Genomic DNA, 10,374 nt, shown 5'->3' on the forward strand with positions numbered 1-10,374 from the left:
TCAAATGGGCCTTAATATCTGCACTTTGATCCCTTGCTTTTCCCCAAGCCGGAACGCAATGAAAGAATAGACACTTGTTTATACATGATACTTCCGTGTGAACCAGCACAACAGCTGACTCACAATGACAAATAAGGCTTTTTTGTTGTGACAGAAGTGGAAAAACAGGAGGCCGTTGTGGTAGTTAGTCCCTCTTCCTGCTCTTAGCGCGAGTCTGTCTAACAGCTTCCAGCTCCCGACACACATGGAGCAGCGTCTGGGGTGTGAAAACGTATTAATGCCCTGGGCCTGCCTTTCTTTTTTAACTTTCTCGGTAGGCGGCCTTGGTGCAACGAGATGCGCAGTATACCCGGAACCCTGCTCACCTGAGGGTGATGAAGTCCCGTGTCTAAACAGAGATCAGCAGTATCTCCATGTCGCTCAGGCACTGAGTGCCAACACCTCACCAGGCCTCAAGACTGAATGTGGCCAAACATGACACCTCGCTGGTAACAGAACACCAGCATGCTGCTCCACCTTGTATGTTTTCTTACACTGTTTTTGACTCGCTCAGTTTTATGAAGGATCTATTCAATAAAATCTCCAGCCTTCCAGAACATCCATCGGTTTGACTCTTTCTGGAAATTACTCAGCTCACTCTTCATTCACTATGAAAGAGTTCATTTTAAGGTATAAATGCAAAGCCTGCAGCTTAAAATCTCCCATGATCATTTCAGACAAGCGATGTAAGAACAGATGAACAAAAGAACCGATGAACTGGGGGGGGTGGGGGGATGGGGGGCTCGTTTCTTGGGTTGGGACTAGATTGCAGTGTAGCAGCTATTGTTTGGCCTCCGAGACTGTATGGTGATTTGTAATTGATATATCCTACCTTTATGCATTGCTCTCCGGTGTCTTACGTAGCGATAATCCAAAACAAACAAATCTCACAGGTGGTGCCAGGTTAAGCATTCAATGTTTAATAAGCGGAACAAAACTGAGACTTTCCACTATAATGAAACTGCACGAAACTTATTCTAACCGGACAGTGACAGAGCTTAAACATTTGAACTTGTAACATGAAGGGTGCCGGCTCACAGCCAAGGAAAGGTCCTGCTGTACAGCCATTGAGAGAGGCGGTTAATCGCAATACCTCCCTGTATCACTGGGTAACGCTTTAAGTGTTTCTCTTTCCTTTGGGGAAAAAAGTGTTGGCAACGAACAATAATAATAACTTATGTTAAGAAAAGATGTTGAAAAGATTTTTTCCTTTGGTTTGTAGATAATTATCTCTAATATGTATATCTATTTCATAGGTATAAGGGTGGTTATGCAACATTCTTTATAGCCCAATTGGTCCACCTTAATATTTATGTAAAATTCCACCGAGTGCTATGGTTAATACTTTTTTGTTCCACTAATACCTCGTTATCTCACCGACTCCTCCTAGAGTAAATATGAGTACGTTTCACCTCCAAAATGTTAATATTATCTGAACACCTTCTCCCCTTTTGCTGGCGTAATGCATTTTTTTGTATGGTTCTCGGAGATGTGCGTCACTTTGGAGAAAAGAGTCTGCTAAATGAATAAATGTACATTTAAATGTAACACTGTAGATTTTCAACATGCTTACTTTGTCAAAGCCAGCTGTTCACCAGGTGTACAAAATATTATTGTGAAGAGCTGTATGCTGGTGTTTTGTTCTGACTCTTTAAGACTACAAAACTCCACAGTGCTGCTCCAGCCATCCCTCAGGACACCCACAACATGAAGGAGTATAAAGCTCTGCAGGCCTTGTTTCTACGCCCCTTGACCTTCCTTCCCACGCTCATGCACAGCTGACCTCTTCCTGTTGTACCAGCATGGAAATGGGAGCAAATGCTGATAATAGAAATTCTACCTTCTCTGAGAGCCTTGTGGTCTGGGGACTAGGGGCTCCGCAGCCTTTCAGAGTCTCAGCAGCATTCGTCTTGAAAATCCAACATCAGATTTCTCGAGCTGCCAGTCTTTCACATCTTGGTGGACCTTCAATGTGATTTCACGAAACCTCGGATAGTCTAATTCTAGGGACTGCTTGTAAATGCCAAATGTTACTGAATTTCATATTTGGTTTGAATTGCATTGCACTGATTTTTTTTTTTTTTTTACCGTTGCTGTGGATATGATAACATAAATCAATAATTCTTGAACTGCTTCCAAGTGCAACAGAAGTAATTTCTGAGTTTGCCCTGCAGTTTTTGACTTTGTTAGAAATTAATTCAAATTCATTCTATGAACTCATGTGCAAATTACTTCACAATATGAAAACTCGCAAAATACTGCATATAATGAACCATTTATATTAATGTACTTAATATTTAACTAATGATGACCAAGCCAAGACATTCAATCCATTTTGTACTATAAATTTGTACAAATGATAATTCACTGACTTGTGGCATCAGGAACACAACACAAAGTGGTTTCGAGAAAATATGAATAATGATTTATTTTTTTAAAAAATGTAAACACTGCTTAAGGAGAATAAATCTTTCAATTTTGTTCATAGGCAGGTAGAAGGTGTAGCTGCAATACCTGCCCAAAGTTTATTTTCAGAAAAGCTTCTGACTATGATAAAGCAACTGGAGTTGATTCACACACACACACACACATTTTCAGAACCGCTTGTCCCATACAGGGTCACGGGGAACCAGAGCCTACCCGGCAACACAGGGCGTAAGGCCAGAGGGGGAGGGGACACACCCAGGACGGGACGCCAGTCCATCGCAAGGTACCCCAAGCGGGACTCGAACCCCAGACCCACCGGAAAGCAGGACCGTGGTCCAACCCACTGCGCCACCGCACCCCCTTGCGGAGTTGATTCAATGGCTATTAATGTATCTCTGTCCAGAGAGAAAAGAGGACACATTATTTAGTCCACAAATTAGCCCAGAAATGACCAGTGAAAGAATGAGAGCACACGGAAGTGTTCACACTCTTGTGCTCTTTCTCACCCCCCGAAACCAGAGCAAGGAGTATTGCATTACAGTTTCACAGCAAAGCACTCTCTGGCCTGCTTCCTCTCATTTTACATTTTAATCTCAGTACGATGCGGCATTGATGTAAAAACCATAAGGTCTGTACAACGCATTGAATTCAGCTGGACCCGTTGGTAAAGTGTGAGAATTTGTGTTCACGTAGCATGATAGTTCCATCATTGAGTTCTGTGGAGAAGTATGCCAAAATATTTAAATCAGCGCTTTCTCATTACCCTGCCGGGAGATTGGTGTTAACTTACAGTTTTGTTTACGGGAAATTTGATTTTCACGTGACTTTACTAGGTGACGGCATATTTCTGTGCTGTACAGTGTGCTTTGTTTATTGAACACACTCAGAATTTTCAGTTTGGTAAAAAACCTACAGATATGTATTCAGGAATTGCAAAATAATAAATATTTGGCAGGTCCCTCAACAGAGAACAGTTCGGTGAATGCCAAATGGTGTCAAATTTGTGTTGAACACATACACCTTGTATTTTATTTTCTGTGAAAACTAAGACGAGAATAAGCTACATTTTACTGTTCAACCCTGAGTGTCTCCATGGAAAAAATAACTGAATGCATCTGTAACTAAGAAAACGTATTACAGGAAAACACCTCTCCTGCTTCGACTATGCCATTTGGAGTGCTCAAAAACTTTGTGATAAATATTTATTCATTTAGCAGATGCTTTTCTCCAAAGTAACTTCCAACAAACTCTGTGTAGTGTTACCAGCCCACACCTTATTCACCAAGGTGACTTACACTGCTACTACTGTACACTACTTATAATGGGTCACTCATCTACACATCAGTGAAACACACTCTCTGTCACTCATGCACTATGGATGACTTTCAGAGTTATCGATCTACCTCCATGGCATGTCTTTGGGCTGTGGAAGGAAACCAACGCTGACACTGGGAGAAGATGCAAACTCCACACAGACTGACCAGGGATTGAACCCATGTCCTCTTGAACCACCCAGGTGCTGTGAGACAGCAGCACTACTCACTGCACCACTGTGCTGATGTAAACAATGTCACATTCGTTATTTACAGCAGCAGATAGTGTCATGATTAGACTGTTGGACTGCTATTGTAATGTGAAGTGCCACAAGTTAAGCCCCAGTCCTGCTACAGTACCTTTATTTATTTTATTTACCGTACGATCAAAGACAGATCTTCAGCAACATAGGGCAAGCTTTAGGCTGTAAAATTGGCCTCGTAAGCAGAGTTTAACGTCTGTGTCATCGATGTTCGTCCAATCTACTGGCGTGGGTGTGTACGTGCGGCAGTAAGCCAGCAGATGTTCTGCAGTTTGTTGCTGCCGTCTGCATGGGCATCCAGGGCTGTCTGCTAGTCCCATTTTGTACATGTGTGCCCTGAATCGGCCGTGCCCGGTGCGTAGTCGGTTTAGGCGCTCCCAGCAGGGTCGGTGTAGCTGGCTTCCAGGTGGTTTAGAGGACAGGACTGGGATAAATCTGTGTAGCCAAGAGCCGCTGTCCTTTGTCCATTGGTTTTTGCCACTCAGCTTCCGCCCAGGCCTTCGGTGACATGCCACTGCTGCTGTCAAGCGGCTGCACCACACATCGATGGAATGGCCCTCAAGATTTCAGGCAGAGTTGCTTTTGTTGGCCAGAGGTAATAGCAGTTAGGTGATTGTAAAGCAATGAGCTTTTATCATTTAAGGAGTGTTTTGCCAGTGCTATGCACTGTGCATTTCTCTTGATATCAGGAGGAGGTATGCCGCTTACAACAGGTAGGTAGTTTGTTGGTGTGGAGCGGATGCAGCCAGATACAAACGGCACCTTTAATAAAAGGAAACACCCTAAAATTATAAAATATCCTTTGTATAAATAGAAAAAAATACTGTAAATAATAATGAATAGAGACTGCCATTACAAATATAACTATGGAAGGAGAAATGTCATTTTACTTATACATTAAACGGTGTTTGGATATTTGGTTCTTTTGCATAATGTCACAATTTTTTTTCCCCTCAGGCCATCATCGTCATGAACAGTTACACTCCCCTATAGGTCTCATATCAGTACAATATATCCCATCACTTTTGTAATTTACTTTGTATTTATTCTTTTTACTCTGCAAATATGCTATTTATTTATTCTGTCTGTGTCAGCCATCTGTCTTCTCTAGTGTCTGTAATACTGAAAGCACCAAGCACCCAAGCAAATGCGGCAAATAAAACCTCATTCTGATTCTGAAATTAACCAGTCATCACTTGAAATTATTAAGAAATTAATTTAGACCTCTATCGCCACCTACAGGTGAAACAGAAAGAAAACTGAGTTGCCATCTCATTGTGTTTGCATTTGGAATAAAACTATTATTATTATTGTTATTATTATTGCCCATTTAATTCCTTTTTTGGTTTTAAAGTTCATTTATTTTTCAAAAGGGATTTTTCCACTAGGTGGCGCTAAAAATATTGTTCACAAAATGATATGAAGAACCTGGGTTGTATTTAACATGTCATTTCCAACTACAGTACAGTACATTCAAGCATTGTTGTGAACTTGTCCTCCAAGCACCGCACCTATAAAAATCTGAGTAAGTGACACACTGAATCTTAAATGAGTGCATTTACAAATTATTTCATTGTATTTTATTTTGGTGTTGCCTCTCACTATGACTTATGTGACTGAAAAGTCTTTCTAGCATTTATGGTTAGTATATATTAATAAAATTGCAATTGTTCTTGCAGGCCACATGTAGGCCTCAGCTCCCATGCTGGACACCCAGTTTAGGCCAAACTGTGCATTTTTTCTGCATTATGTTAAGACAGTACAGTAAACCACACGCTTCGTTAACTGTTCACATTACATTTAATCGTTGATCAGACACTTTTCTTCACAGCAACACACATCTCCAAGAACAGTACACAAAAGCACATTAGACCAACAGAAGGAGTGATTTGCATGCAGGCACGTGATTCTGGAGTACAGTCAATTTTTCAAACAAGCATGAATTTTGAATCATGAAGTACTTCATTTACTGTTACACTGAGACTTTGCTATGAGGTCATATGAGTTATTGAAGCAATGAGCGAAATTATGCATTTGCTGCCTGTATGCTGTGATTCTGTGGACTGAGAAAGAATATTTATGTCGTCTGCGCACAAACATCTGTGGTACAAGGTACACTGCGAGCCAACGGAGACTGGGCTGCGGGGAGGATGAATGCTGAAGCTGTTCAACGGCTGCTGACTAATCGTCCTCTTTTCTCTGGCACAGGTGGCAGACATGAAGGGCACCACACAGCTTGAAATTAGCATTCGAAAGGGGTACAAGTCTGGCATCAAAGAGCCATCCCCAGGGCCTTCGTCCTGCCCCCTCTCCCTCTCTGTTCAACCACAGCAAGCACAAGTAGCCAGCATGATGAAAGCCTCTCCTCCCAGCAAAAGAAAGAGGCTTCTGTGTCGTTATTTTGGCATGTCAGACTAATACACAGACTCTTGTTATATGTTAAAAAAAGAACTTGTTTAATGCCATGTAAGATTCATTGTCAATTAAAGTATGCAGGAACAAATGCTCCACCATCAAGGTCATTGAAGTGCAGCTGAATTTCAGGCCTCCTAATATGAACTGATCTCAATATACATGACCTGGTGGTGCTGTTTTGTTGTAGAATAAACTCAAACAGACTTGAAGAGGTTTATTAAAGGGTAACTTTGATGTAAGAATATCTATAAACAGGTGAGCATCTGAGATAACAAATAATGAACACAACCCTTTTTATGATCATTAACACAGTTAAGTTCATCACTGCTCTTTAGTCAGTTTGCAGTATAATGATGTACAATAACTAACTTTATGCAAAACAATAGTCTTGTCCGGTCTAGAGGACATATGTTTTAACCGTATGTCACAAAGTGTGCAGGATGCGGAGGTGCAGTGGCGTAATGGGTTGGACCAGGTCCTGCTCTCCAGTGGGTCTGGGGTTCGAGTCCTGCTTGGGGTGCCTTGCGATGGACTGGCGTCCTGTCCTGGGTGTGTCCCCTCCCCCTCCGGCCTTACACCCTGTGTTGCCGGGTAGGCTCCGGTTCCCCGTGACCCCGTATGGGACAAGCGGTTCAGAGAGAGTGTGTGTGTGTGTATGCCCCAAACTCGGGGGGCGTGGAGGCGAAGTGGGTTGGACTGGGTCCTGCTCTCCAGTGGGTCTTGGGTTTGAGTCCCGCTTGGGGTGCCTTGTGACGGACTGGTGTCCTATCCTGGGTGTGCCCCCTCCAGCCGCATGCCCTGTGTTACCGGGTTAGGCTCTGGCACCCCGCGACCCCGTATGGGACTAGTGGTTCAGACGATGTGTCACAAACTGTATATGCTACAATACTGAGTCATAATTGAACTCAGAGAGGAAATTCTGTGCTTTTAAACAATACACTACATGTTTGGAGATGAGGCTTGGAGATTCCTAGAAATTGTACAAATACATCCAAAAACCTTCTTGCTGGGTCTTGGGGAGGATATTATTAGACACGTACAAAAACAATGAAAACCCAAAGCAACCAGCATACTGTTTATTTCAACAATTACCTAAATCAGAATGGTCATCTGCATTATTTGAAACAAGCTCACCACTGTGGTCAGCTGTTGGTACCAATATCTTAGACCCTCTACAACCTTACACCTATTTGTTGACAACCTCAGCACTAGTTTCAGTGCTGGGTTATAGCAATCAAGGCCCAAAACTAGCAGATGCCAAGTATTGGTTCTGTCTTGGGGGGTGCGGTGGCGCAGTGGGTTGAACCACAGTCCTGCTCTCCGGTGGGTCTGGGGTTCGAGTCCCGCTTGGGGTGCCTTGCGGCGGACTGGCGTCCCGTCCTGGGTGCGTCCCCTTCCCCCTCCGGCCTTACGCCCTGTGTTGCCGGGTTGGCTCCGGTTCCCCGTGACCCCGTAAGGGACAAGCGGTTCTGAAAATGTGTGTGTGTGTGTGTGTGGTTCTGTCTTCCTGTTGATGTAATGTCTCATTGTATTTTTACAGTTATTTAGCTGATGCTTTTCTCCAAAGCAATTTACACTGTTAAGGTTACAATTAATAGCTTCAAGCTTACAATTACTCATTTATACAGGTGGGTAATTTTACAGCACCAATTTAGGGTAAGTACCTTGTTTAAGGGTACTACAGCTGGAGGGGGATTGAACCTACAACCTTTGAAGCCAAAGGCAGTAACTTTAACCACCACACTACCAGCTCTCCCCAGAAAAATGTATGTAATTAACACAATGTGAATTGTGTCAATGTCAACTGTCCTACTCTGCACTACAGTGGCACTCCTGCTTATCCACAATATTGTTGCTGGGCTGGTTTTCAATAAAACCAATAATGTTTGCCAGGTCACCTGCACTTAAGATACTTTATTAATACAGCAGGTGGCACAGTGGCTGGAGCTTCCACCTCCCATTTTGTAAATGCAGAATTTTAATCTGCACTGTAGTAACCCTGATAAGCACTGATACATGAATTTGAGGGAGGCTGGTACCATAGTGGTTAGAACTGCTGCCTTTTGATCTAAAGGGTGCAGGTTTGAATCCCACCTCCAGAACAAGGTACTGTAAAAGATTTAATTTTTGGATGCGGCGACACTAGGAGACTGTTCAGTAGTGGTGCATATGCCTGTATGGCGAGTCTTTCCTCCCCTCGGGGCTTGCCATAGGCGGGACTTTTGTACATGCGCACTGGAGTTCATCAGCCAGTCTTCTGTAAGTTTCCCACATACTGTATCAAATAAAAGCTTTGAAGGTATTTGAAACCAACCTGGACGGGTATCGTTTGTTATTTTCTGGAGCCCTAAGTGTCTAGGCGAACCCTACAAGAACACTAGGTTACATTGGTGGCAGAGGTGGGATACTTCCAGAAGACTGGCTGATGCACTCCAGTGCGCATGTACAAAAGTCCCGCCAATGGCAAGCCCCGAGGGGAGAAAAGACTCGCCGTACTATGCACCACTACTGAACAGTCTCCTAGGGTCATCACATCCAAAAATTAAATCTTTCACAGCACTTAGCTTACCATAAATTGCCCCAGTAAAATGACCCAGCTGTATAAACGGGTAAATAATTGTAAGTACCTTAAGGTTGTAAGTGGATTTGGAGAAAAAGCATCAGCTAAACAAAAGAAATGTGACTGAATTAGTACAATGAATGAGAACACACTGCAGAGTATCACTGGGAAAGAGACAGCTAAATAGTTATTCTTCATCTAGCAAACAAATAAAAACAATCCATCCAGTTCCTTTGCGTTTCTGGAAATACCCAGTGGTAAAGAAAAGGAGGTGGTAACGCTGGTACACTGACTGAAAATACACGCAGCTCCCAACCCACGTGTGCACGGCGACAGCCATCGGTCGGAAGGACTGAGGAGAGCTCTTTCAAAACTCTTCCTAGTGCTTGGAGATAAATATATCAGAACGTACCCACCAAAAACACCGCTAACTGCTTTAAAAATGGAGATGAGGGCTGGCTGGGTTTGCTTCCATTTCCAATCAGCCCTGCCTGCTGCGAACAGCGAGCCCACCCATCCCTGGGCACTATAACATGGCACGCGTGCATGTCAGCACTATTCCGTCTCGAACCTGAGCTCGCGCTCGTCTCTTATCATGTCCATATTTGGCGTTCGCCGCGCGCCCCACCCTCAGCCGCTCAGAGCGCACTGTTTACAAACACTCCTTCCCCACTCAGGTCACTTCCACGCCTCGCCGGTGACGTCATCGCGAAAGAAGCACATGTCTGCACGCCACATGTACCCCTCTTTTACAAACGTGTTCAGTTTGCGACAAAATGCACTGCCAAACCACTTAAGCTGCTCTGACGGCAGCGTGAATTTATTTTTTAAAATAGATGCGTGTGCGCAAACGACGTTATGGCTTTATTTGGAGATATTTTAACATCTATTCCACCGACCATGACCTCCATAACAGAGAGAGTCGCCCAAAGCATTGTGGGTAGCACGGTTTATAAACGCTGGGCTGCCGCAGACGTGGGCTGTGCGCAAAACCTGGCACGGATCGCCTTATGGATGGATTTCACTCCAAACTGGGCGGATGTGAGAGGTTTCAAAAAACGTGCACTGCACTTCACCAGACATTGCCTTACAATAACTGTATTGTGTCTGTGTTTATATCTCTGTTTCGGTTTAACTCTTATAAAATATGGCATATGTTGTTCGTAGCTATCAAAGAAGCATCCTGTGTTGTTTTTTTTTTTCTGTTTTTGAACTACATACACTGTGCTCTGTCTGTGTATGTGTTACTAATGTGCGACTTTTGGGGGAAACTAATAGGTCAAAAATGTGTTTAACGTTGAAACCCCCGGGGATGGTGGAAAAAAAATAGCCTCATATAACAGACCCTTCGGGGAAG

This window comes from Scleropages formosus, chromosome 20, assembly GCF_900964775.1.
Source record: "Scleropages formosus chromosome 20, fSclFor1.1, whole genome shotgun sequence".
NCBI classification, from domain to species: domain Eukaryota; kingdom Metazoa; phylum Chordata; class Actinopteri; order Osteoglossiformes; family Osteoglossidae; genus Scleropages; species Scleropages formosus.